General features: G+C 45.3%; 1 protein-coding gene and 1 long non-coding RNA gene across 2 annotated transcripts in view; one reads left to right on the forward strand and one right to left on the reverse strand.

Annotated features, from left to right (window-relative positions):
* The window catches only part of VPS33B (VPS33B late endosome and lysosome associated), a 164,393-nt gene extending 163,477 nt beyond the window's left edge, over positions 1-916 (reverse strand). The window contains exon 1 of the mRNA XM_075345903.1: positions 843-916. The gene's annotated coding sequence lies outside the window, so the exon portion shown is untranslated. The remainder of the gene's footprint in view (positions 1-842) is intronic.
* On the forward strand, positions 614-8,218 carry LOC142303975 (uncharacterized). Its single transcript, XR_012753059.1, has 3 exons — positions 614-695; positions 793-1,019; positions 7,511-8,218. It is a non-coding gene; the product is annotated as an uncharacterized LOC142303975 (long non-coding RNA).
* Positions 8,219-12,149: the final 3,931 nt, after the last annotated feature.

A 12,149-nucleotide genomic window follows, 5' to 3' on the forward strand; every position in this document is an offset into this window, starting at 1 on the left:
CACAGCGAACCTGGATCCGAGCAGCTCGGCTGCTTCCACGGGGGTGGCACACAAACCCTTAGAATACATAACAGCAGCCATATTACCATCAGTCAAATCGGTAAATCAGTGTTCGCAAACTACAAGCAAAGTGTACGGGAGCGAGCGATCAGAGTGACACTAGTGATGAGCGAGCGCTGCCATGCTCGGGGGCTCGTAATGAGCAGTCACACGCTCGAATGGGGGCGACTCGTGTACTGAATATAACAGACGTTAATGGGAAACCCGAGCAATTTTTCATGAAGATTTCTCAGAAAATGCTTGAGTTCCCCATTAACTTTCATTATACTTGAGTCGCGCCCATCTGACCTGCTCGTTCCGATCCCCAAGCATGGTGGTGCTCGCTCATCGCTGGTGACAAGCCGCCTGTCCCCATACAGGTTTGTCAGACTCAATAACCTATAACTGACTGATGAGTCTTATTATAGGGGAGCCGTCCTCATATATTACTGATATCAGCAGAGGACAGCGATGTCTACACTGTCAGTGGGATATTGGCGCAGCGATAGGGGGATGAGCAGTTGCCAGTAGCAACCAATCAGATCTCTGCATTCATTCTCCACTATTGGTTAGGATGAGTGGAGATCTGCTTGGCTGCTCCCCCGCACCAGTCCACACAGGAGCACGTATATGACATACTCTCCCCACAGATACAGGTAAGTACACAGCAGTGCTGAGCAGGTGACAGCGGTACCTGGTGCGGGGCGGACTTCCGGCCATGTCCCACCTACATAATATTCCTTCCCTTCGCAGCCCCCCCTCTCAGAGCAGTGCTCCTCCCTGGATAAAGCCCCTGCACTCACCTCGGGCGCCTCAGTGACTCCACACCGTGAGGAAACCACGAGGCTAGATCTCCGCTAGGAACTAAAGTCAGAGCATCTCAAAGGGAAAGAAAAGTGGAACGTACGACTTCCGGTGCAATCATGCGTTCCAAAGGAGTGTCCATCACCATGGAAACGGCCAGAAGCGGAAGTTGTCCTGTCAGTAATTCGTTCCCAGCCCCGGGTCCGTGCACTGGTGTAGAGTGAGGTTTATAGCACAGTATACTGAACAGCACTGTATTCTGGAACCATAATCCTCCACTGTGTACAGCGGCTGCCTCAGTGTAACACCTCTGCTTGCTTCCAACCAATGACAACAGCTGTTTACAGTCCACCTGTGTTATGTGCAGTCACAGGAAGACAGCTCTATCAGGCCTTTGTGCTGGCAGAGCATGCTGGGAGTTGTAGTTGTACGGGGATCCATAGATATTGCCACTACTATAGGTTGGGTTTTTGTGCTGCCAGCATTCACCAGAGCTGCCCTATACCCAGCCCTGCTCTTGTGCCAGTCATACCCAGAGTATTCACTGACCTGAGATCTGTGAACCAATATGGCCCTCTGCAGCCCAGGGTCTCATCATAATGCACAATGCCCTGCTTTGGAGATAAGGTATGCACACCAGTGACTATGTAAGGGGAATACATGAAATAGCAGAAACTGCTGTGTGAATACTGACATGAAAAATTCAATAGCTATATGTAAGAATGAAAATGTGAAAAATGGAATCTGCATTACTGCCATGAACATATGAATCAAGAGAAATTTAGCTACTGAATTGATCAATGCAATAGAGCCCCAACACTACGCCAAAGTATTTCTCTACGTTGGGGTCCCTAGCTTGTGTGTGTCCTCTCATGCAGTTAAAAAACTTACCGTGTATGGGAAGCTGAGACCCAGGCTATTTATGCGTATGATATGGATTGGCAATAGGTGTGGTTGGGGAGGGTTCACAAACGAAAAACTACTAACAATAACAATAAGGAATAACGTTTGGAACACCATTCTAAGTCTGAACTGGGTGCAAAAACCTAAGGTTTAGGTTTTTGCACCCAGTTCAGACTTAGAATGGAGTTCCAAACGTTATTCCTTATTGTTAGTAGTTTTTCGTTTGTGAACCCTCCCCAACCACACCTATTGCCAATCCATATCATACGCATATATAGCCTGGGTCTCAGCCTCCCATACACGGTAAGTTTTTTAACTGCATGAGAGGACACACACAAGCTAGGGACCCCAACGTAGAGAAATACTTTGGCGTAGTGTTGGGGCTCTATTGCATTGATCAATTCAGTAGCTAAATTTCTCTTGATTCATATATTCATGGCAGTAATGCAGATTCCATTTTTCACATTTTCACTCTTACATATAGCTATTGGATTTTTCAAGTCAGTATTCACACAGCAGTTTCTGCTATTTTATGTATTCCCCTTACATAGTCACTGGTGTGCATACCTTATCTCCCCATAGTGATGTTTTTTTAGGTTTTTGCACCCAGTTCAGACTTAGAATGGTGTTCCAAACGTTATTCCTTACTGCTTTGGAGATGGTCATGGCCCTCTGACCTCTTGGACCCAGCTGCGCAGGTTGCACCAATTATATGTCTGCCCTGCTGTGAATTACATAGGCATTGATCATCACAATATATTCGGATGATGGCAGACACCTCGCTGCATTTGCCTGATGGATCCAGGATTTGTTTTTAAAATTGTGTGGCCATTGGGCATCACAGCGGCAGGTGTCACTCAGCAAGGTGCAGCGTCTGATCACCCTACACAATTTTCTGTAGTAAATGATTACCCGTTATGGATATGGGGCTTTTATACCGGACACACACTGGCCCAGACTATATACCTCCATACCCACCATCTTTACTAGAAAAGAAAGAGGGACAAACCATGCCGCAAACTTTGTCCGCACCCATCTGCCATTTGTTTCTACCCTGGCAGGAGATGGCAGAGGGGCAGTGAGGGAGATTCAGCAGACGCCTAGGACTGCAGGGTGTAGACCCAGATCCGGGACTGTCCGCTGTATCTGTGATGGTTGGGACTAGAGATGAGCGGATCCATGCACAGGATTCCTGTCCGGCATCCTGGTCAGAGGTACCCGGCATCCGGGTAGGAGTCCACATCTCTTGCCCTCCAGTGTCCCTGGCACAGCATTTCATAAGGCAGGACTGATGCAACATCATCTGTGCATCCTGCTCATATCTAGTGAGGATCTATGGATTTCTGCAGGTGTCCACACCAAACTACGGAACATCAATCCTCTCTGGTTGTTGATGTTTATATTACAGAAAAGCTTTGGTTCTGCACGAAACAAAAAGTAAATGCAGTTTTTTCACGCTTTTTTTTAGGCCACATTCACACAGGTTTTTTTTGTGTGTTTTCACGGTGCAGATTTGTCACAAATCCACATGCCTATTGTTATGCCAGCAAAATCCATGAGAATTCTGAAGTGTTGTGCACACGTTGCTTATTTTTTTCCTTGCAGATTTCATGCAGAATATAATCTGCAGCAGGTCAGTTCTTGATGTGTTTTTGGCTGCCATGTTCAGTTCTTCCACCCATTGACTTATGAAAAACGCATTAAATTAAAAAAAAAAAACAAAAAACTGTTTTTGGTGCATTTTTCTGCCAGAAGATGCGAAACATTTCTGCACCAAATACTCTGCTTGCACACATAGGATTAGGCTCCACATAGAAGCCTCTAAAGAGAAGAGAGGAAAAAAAAAAGCAACAAATTTGTACAGTTCAGCAGTGTTAGGGCTGGAGTTACACTTGCGTGTATCTCACATTGCCTCACCCAGCATGGCCTGATGCTCTCCGGACAGGTGCGTCTCAGCTGCATAGAAATACATGCAGCCGACCCGCTCCTGTCAGGAGAGTGTGCGGCCATGCCGGGTGATGTGATGCAAGACTCGCGCGAGTTACTCACAAGTGTGACTCCGGCCTTAGATGCATAGTGGGTAGAAGCTTTTATGAAATCACAATTAAAACACAGAACTTCTGTGCCCACACACACACACACACACACACACACACACAAACTCACAAAATATTTACGCTATATATGAATACAGCCTAAATGTCAAAGTAAAGTGGATGGGATTTCATGAAAACCCCTGCTTTTGACGCTGCTGAACTGGGCGCTTTTAATTTTTTTTTTTTCCCCTCTGTAGGTTTCTATGTGGAGCCTGAACAAAACACAAGCAAGAGCAAACAAAAACGTTTAGTGCAGAATCAAAGCCATGTGCTATTATTATTATAGCGCCATCAATTCCATGGCGCTTTACATGTGAAAGGGGTACACATAATAGGGACAAGTACAATAATCATAAACAATACAAGGCACAGACTGGTACAGGAGGATAGAGGTCCCTGCCCACGAGGGCTCACAGTCTACAAGGGATAGGGGAGGATACAGTAGGTGAGGGTAGAACTGGTTGTGCGGTGCGGTATCAGACTGAGACTCAGACTATTAAGAACATGGATTCATATCTTCACCAAAAACGCATCAAATAACCGAGAAAACGCAAAAAAATGCAGCAAACGCGATAATAAGAGAAGATTGTTACTACATCATGCTGTATGAGCCAGAAGAAAATGTGCAGAAAAAAAAGCATTTACACTGTGTGACCACGACTTCAGCGTTACATTTTTTTACACCATTTACCGATCACCATAAATAATCGATGTGTTGGAAGAGTTGTTATAATTATTTTAAAAAGCAAATTAAAAATGTGATTATTTTATTTTAGTTTTTTTTTAGAAATGTTATAGGAAAAAAAATTACTTTTTATTTTCCCTCTAGAATACAGGGACATAAAAATACACTGCTATGTACAATAAAAACAAAAAAGTGAGCCAGAGTATGAGATGGTATACATGGAGCTTGTGAGCTCATGTTCACACTGGCCATTAGACAAAGAGAAACCAAGGGAAAAATTGTGAAAACATACCCTGCTGTAACTAAATAAAAGCATAGTGCATATAAATATAGGGTACTTAGTAAACACTGTTTTTGATCAAAAAAAGCATAAAGCTATCCCACCAAACGTCAAGGTGTACCCAGTTGGGATAGTACCTACACTCTCTAATATTAAAACCTTACCATGGGTCTAAAATAGGCCTCAATGTGGCTAAGGGCTGAGAGCGACCGGGTCCCAACAGGACACACACAGTCAGGGGGATTCACAGAATGAAATGTCAAGCTCACCTTGGTTTCTCACTGCTATGTACAATGTATCTCTATGTACAAATATCATGTGTTTGTGTTCAGAGCTTGCAAAGCCTCCCAATCTTACCAGAAAAGCCTGTGGCTCATAGCTTTAGGCTACTTTCACACATCCGGCTTGAGCTGTGCGGCTCAATCGGCTGTGAAACCTATGCAACGGATGCGGTGAAAACACCGCATCCTTTGCATACGTTTTTTACATGCGCCTGTCCGGTTTTTGCCGCTTGCGGCATGCTACTGAGCATGCGCAGTGGCAAAAACCGCATGGGGAGGCCGGATGCGGTTTTTGCCGCATCCGGCATCCATAGGGATGCATTGAGAAAAGCGCCGCATCGGCCGGATGTGGCGCGATGCGGGTTTTTTTGCCGCACAAAACAACGTGCCAGGCAACGTTCCATCCGGCCGCCGCATCGGCTAAATCTGCCGCATGCGGCAAAAACCGGACCAAACGCAAGGCCATGCGGCACAATGCGGCACTAATTAAAGGAGTTGTCCGACATAAACTCAAAAATTTTTGGTAAGCTAATCTGTGCTGTATTGTCATATAAAACACCCCTACATTGTTATTTTTTGTTTTCTAACTTTTGCTCCTCTTGAAGTCGCCCTTTATTCTCTGCAGCTCTTTGTTTACATTCAGCTCCAGCAAACATGATAACTTCCTGTGCTAAACTTCCCAGTTAGAGCTGCACCGCCCGGCCTCAGTGTCCAGCCTCGCCCCCTGCCCGGCCTCACTGTCCAGCCCCGCCCCCTGCACACACATTCCCTGCCAGTATTCTGCCCCAGCACCTGACCTGTTATCACTACAGCATTGCAAATAACAGCACCACATCGGGCTCTGCACCCCACACCACATCGGGCTCTGCACCGCACACGCACATAGGGCTCTGCACCGCACACGCACATAGGGCTCTGCACCGCACACGCACATCGGACTCTGCACCACACACACGCACATCGGACTCTGCACCACACACACGCACATCGGGCTCTGCACCACACACACACGCACATCGGGCTCTGCACCACACACACACGCACATCGGGCTCTGCACCACACACACACATCGGGCTCTGCACCACACACACGCACATCGGGCTCTGCACCACACACACGCACATAGGGCTCTGCACCGCACATGCACACAGGGCTCTGCACCGCACACAGGGCGCTGCACCGCACACGCACTTAGGGCTCTGCACCGCACACACACACAGGGCTCTGCACCGCACCACACACATATGGCTCTGCACACCACACACACACACACATATGGCTCTGCACACCACACACACACACATATGGCTCTGCACACCACACACACACACATATAGCTCTGCACCGCGCACACACACACACACAGGGCTCTGCACCGCACACACACACACACACACACAGGGCTCTGCACCGCACACACACACACACACACACGGCGCTCTGTACCGACCCCCCCTACCCCCATAGGGAACACATGTAGGGAATACATACTCACCCCTCCTCGGTCCACGCCGCTCCTGCACGTTCGTCCGCTGTCTGGTCTGGCCATATCAGCACAGTAGTGACGTCACCGCTGTCCTGATCTGTCAGACACAGACATCGAGACAGTGATGAGAAGCAGCGCTCCCTCTCATCAGCGCTTTCAAATGTACCGGCATCTGTGATCTCGGTACATTTGAATGTATGATCCTGAGCAGGGGCCCGGTGCTGGCGCTGACACCACGGCAACCGCCGCCAGGCCCCTCCCCCAGGTCACGGACCCCACAGCAGTGCAGGGGGAGGTCGCAGGGAGTAGGGTGCGGGGGAATGTGTGGGAAGGTGCAGGGAAGGGGGCGGGGCTCATCACACTGTACCCGCCCAGCAGGGAAGCGACATGCTGTTCCAGATTTGCATGTCATCATGGTCCTGCCCATGTTGACATGAAATGACCGGAAGCAGCAAAATCGCGGCAGGAGCGGTCACATGACCACTCTGAGCCGGGGGAGAGGAGCTGAAAGCAGGGCAGGTAAGTGCTCACTATCTACTTACCTGCCCCAATGTAGCCCAATAGGGTAATAAAAAAAAACAACTAATTAAGTCGGATAACCCCTTTAAAGTCTATGCAGGAAAAACGCAACCGCCAGCAAAAAAAAAAAACGGTTGCGTTTTTCCTGCAAAGTGCCGGAATGTGCCGCATAGCAAAAACCGGAGGTGTGAAAGCAGCCTTAGCTGTTGCCTGTAACAATATAGGTTATGGGTTTGATTGCCAGGGATCACAAGAAAATTTAATTAAAAGGGGTGGTCCAAAACTAAAACTTATTTTAATCTTGAATGCCTAGCTTTTTAATGTCACACGCTAATCTCTTTTCTAATATACTGTACTTTAATTCAAAAGTCTTTACTGTTCCCAAACTACTCTTTTTTTTTTTACTGCTTCCTCAGATGACGCTTGAGAATCTGATAGTGAAATGAGTCCTCATCAGGGGCAGAGGCTGCGGTCACGGTCCATGCCCTGAAACGCAGCGCCATCAGTGATGCCAGTTTCATCGGCTGGGGTAGTCCCTGCTCTACTGAGCATGCGTCGGTTGTCAATTCAGTGACTGCAAACTTGTAAGCAAAGGCTGGACAACATCGCTGTATACATACATCTAAATTAACCCCAAGGCTTTTACCATCATTAGGGTTATTTTTTCTTTACACACCCATTGCTAACAGAGGTTGCAGCTGTTTAACAGGTTCATGGGTGTATATTTACACAGGAAATCACCTGCAGGAGTGTGCCACAAATAACCACACACAGGTTTGAAATGCGTAGGCCAATGCTATTTCTATTAGGATGTCCTCTTTTAACGTGTGATATTTTCCTTTTTTGGATGTGCTAATAAACATTACTGGTTTATCCTTTATCTGAGGCCTAGTGCTGGCTTTTTCCTCTACCTCTGATTCATATTCATCCTTTATCTGGATTTTCTATATGTGCACTCCCCAAAGATTTTGCATCATTTGCTACAAGAGGTGAGCGGACATACTTTTTTCTATTGCTACCACTGTGCAGATTTTCATTATTCTGGGATAACCCCTTTAATTCTCTACCGTGATCTATTTCCTAATCATGACTGTCACCATAATATCAGTTAAAATTGAGCAACAGAATATCCTGTACCTGTAAGTTCTGATTTACACGTCAGTGAAAAGCAAACACACTTTTTCACTGACGTGTAAAAAATGTATATGTCCCTCCATGTGCCGTGATTCACGACACACGTGGGTTGTCCATGTGCTATCCGTGTCTGTTATTCATCATAGCACATGGGCGTACACTCACCGCACAGGTGTCTCTGCTCCTGCTGTCCGTGGTGCTTAACTCTTCGACTCTGCTGTGTATCCGGCCACCACTGATCTCTGCTGCAGCTACTTCCGGGACAGCTGCTCAGTGTATAAATGAATGTGCATGAGAATAAGCAGCTGGGATAGGAAGAGGAGGCAGGAGAGGCCAGAGACCGCGTCGCTGGAGAAGGTAAGTATAAAAAGCTTTTTATTTTTGATGTCCGTGTTATTCTGGTACATGTTTCACAGATCACACCATAGTGTGGTCCGTGGGACATCAGTGACGCCACAAAAAAAAAAAAAAAAAAGGACGTCTCCGTGCGGAGCACATGGACACGCGTGTATGCCGCACGGAGACACGGTCAGTGAAACATCACTGATGTGTGCGCAGACCCATTGATATTTTAATGGGTCTGCGTATGTCCGTGATTCTGGTACGTATAAAAACTGTCACATACGTACCAGAGACCCCGCTGTGTGAAAGAGGCCTAAAGCTATGTGCGCACGTTGCGTAAAAACATGCAGTTACGCTGCGCTTTGTAGCGCAGCGTAACTGCATGCGTCCTGCGTCCCCTGCACAGTCTATGGAGATTGTGCAGGGGCCGTGCGCACGTGGCGTCTAAGAGCGCAGCGCTTCGGCTACTGCCGAAGCGCTGCGCAAAAAGAAGTGACATGTCACTTCTTTCCTGCGCTTTGCCGGCAGCTCCTGCTCTGTCTATGGCAGGAGCTGCAGGCAGAGCGCATGGAATCGGCTTTCACTACGGACATTTCTGCAGCGATCTAAAGCGCACATGTGCTCTTCAGATCGCTGCAGAAATATCTGCAGGGCTAGTACGCAACGTGCGCACATAGCCTAAGAGACACAGGCGAATTTCTACTTTATTCTCTAGTGGCATCACATAATTTAGAAAATCAAGATCACATGCCAAGCCAGTTATTGAGCTATATATTTTATTTATCACTCACATATAATCTTTCATATCACATTATACAAGCAGCATCATTTTAGGACTCAATTATATGTAATTAAAAGTCCAGAAAGTATAGGCAACCAATGGCTCATACAAAATTAAGATCAGTTCACCCCGATTTATTATAATGTACTGAATTATGACCTTTATCCACATCAAATTAATGCATTTCAAAATGAGAACATTTGTAAAAGACCCGTTCACTTCCCAAATTAGCTGCATTGGAATAAAATGTATTCTTTATTCAGAATGTGTACATTTTGCAATGGATCTGAGACAAATTAAACTCATTGTGCTGAAATCTGAGACATCACACAGAGATAAATCTGCGGCAGATCTGTGGTTGCAGTGAAATTGTGGACAATCAGTGCCAGGTTTGTGGCTCTGTACAAATGGTATAATATGTCCATGATTTCACTGCAACCACAGATCTGCCAAAGTTTATCTCCGTGTGTGACGGGGCCTTTAGAGCAGGGTTCCCCAACTCCAGTCCTCGAGGGCCGCCAACAGTGCATGTTTTCAGGATTTCCTTAGCATTGCAGGGGTGTTGGAATAATCAACTGTGCAGGTGATTAAATTATTAGATGTGCAATACTAAGGAAATCCTGAAAACATGCACTGTTGGCGGCCCTTGAGGACTGGAATTGGGGACCCATGCTTTAGAGCATGCTACAGATCTACAAAGAAACACTGACTGCTCTAAGAAATGTGTGTGGTTTTACAGTCATGGCCAAAAGGCTTGGTACCCTTGAAAGAAGGATTTCTCCCAGAATTATTGCAATTACACATGTTTTGGTATATACAGGTTTTTTTTTTTGGTTTTTTTTTGTTCCAATACCCACAAAGAAAAGGCAAACAAAATTCGATGTATATTCACACAAAACCCCAAAAATGGGTCAGACAAAATTGTTGGCACTTTACTAAAATTGTGGGTAAACAACTTTGTTTCAAGTATGTGATGCTCATTTACACTCACTTCTGGCAAATAACAGGTGTGGGCAATATGAAAATCACACCTGAAACTAGATAAAAAGGGGAGAAGTGGGTCTCTGTGTGCCAGATTAAGCATGGAGCATAGAGGGCAGAAGAGAACTGTCTGGGCAGCCTTCAAATATGAGAGTCCTAGAGCAGTTTGCAAAAGAAGAGTGGTCCCAAATTCCAGTTGAGAGGTGTAAGAAGCTTGTTGATGGTTATTGGAAGTGATTGATTGCAGTTATTTATTCAAAAGGGTGTACAACTAAATGTTAAGTGGAGGGTGCCAACAATTTTATACAGTCCATTTTTGGGGAATTTGTGAAATTACGTCCAATTTGCCTTTTTCCCCTCTTTTATTTCTAATGTTGTTCCAATACACACAAAGGAAATAAACTAGTGTATAACAAAACGTGTAATTGGAATAGTTTTCTGGGAGAAATACTTAATTTTCAGACGCAATTTCAAGGGTGCCAACACTTTCAGCCATGTATATATCGCTGTGAGTGAGAATTTCTTACATTGTACTGCAGTTCAATTTAATAGATTTTTGGTGGTCAAAAAAAATCAATAAATATGAATACAAAATAAAACCTAAATTAGTTATTTTCACACTCAACATCTTATTATTCATTTATTTTTTTCTGATTTTACTTCAAATATAATTCACAATTCTTAAATTGTAAAACCCTTTTATCCTGACGCAATTTGTTTTCAAAAACATCATTGTTCTTTACTCCTCCTCCTGAATCCAGCGCTCTCTGCTGCTGCCAGTGCCCGTTATTGTTTCATTACGGACATCACTGAACCCAATAATTGATCTCAGCGGATCTGCAGAGTTGACGACATAATCCGCTAAGCTCAGTCATCGCCTGCGGCCCTGTAGATGATAGTAGACACCAGGAGCAATGGCGGAGACTTAGCATTCTTAAACACAAACTACATCTGGGGTATTGGGGTGTTTAGAAACCATAAAACCCCTTTAATATAATTTGGCAAGTGTAGAAGTGGTTTTCATGAAAGGGGTGTTCAGGAGTTTGGATGTTATCACCTGTCCATAGGATAGGGAACAACTTTCTGATCGCTGGAGTCCCCAATCATACAGAGAGCCGGGCTTTGAGGCACCCGCTATAAATTTTGCAGTGGTTGTTCATGTGCACTATCACCCCATTCATTCTAAATGAAACCGCGGAAGATAGTTGGATGCTACATTGAGCTGGTCTTCGGCACTGCCACAAGATTTGGGATAGGGGATCATTTCCAAACTTAAAAATACCCCCTTTAGGCTATGTGCGCACTAGAACATGACTCTCTTAAGAAAAAAACGGACCCTCTGAAAGAATCTCGGACCTGCGGGAAAAAAACGCATCAAAACCGCAACGAAATCCGCACGTGGTTTTGCTGCGGTTTTTCCGCAGGTTGGTCCCTGCGGGTTTTTACCAACAATTAATGGCAAAACTGCAGGGACCTGCAGAAAAGAAGTGACATGCACATTAATTCCACAGCGGAAATTTTGTGGGTAAATCCGCAGGTATAAAAAAAAACGCAGTGTGCACACAGCTTTTTTTTTTATACTCATAGGTTTTGCTGAGGAATGACTGCACAAATGTTAGACATATTTTCTGCAGCAAATCCGTGGTAAAATCCACCAGCATGCGTACATAGCCTTATACAGTATGGTCATATCATGAGAAGTATATGCCCATCATTGACATTAACAGTGAGCACAAAAGGAACAATGTTCTCGTGCCTGCAAAGTCAGCAACAGTAAAGTGTCATGTATTTTATTTCTAAAATTATAGATTAAACAT

Source organism: Anomaloglossus baeobatrachus, chromosome 4, assembly GCF_048569485.1.
Source record: "Anomaloglossus baeobatrachus isolate aAnoBae1 chromosome 4, aAnoBae1.hap1, whole genome shotgun sequence".
NCBI classification, from domain to species: Eukaryota; Metazoa; Chordata; class Amphibia; order Anura; family Aromobatidae; genus Anomaloglossus; species Anomaloglossus baeobatrachus.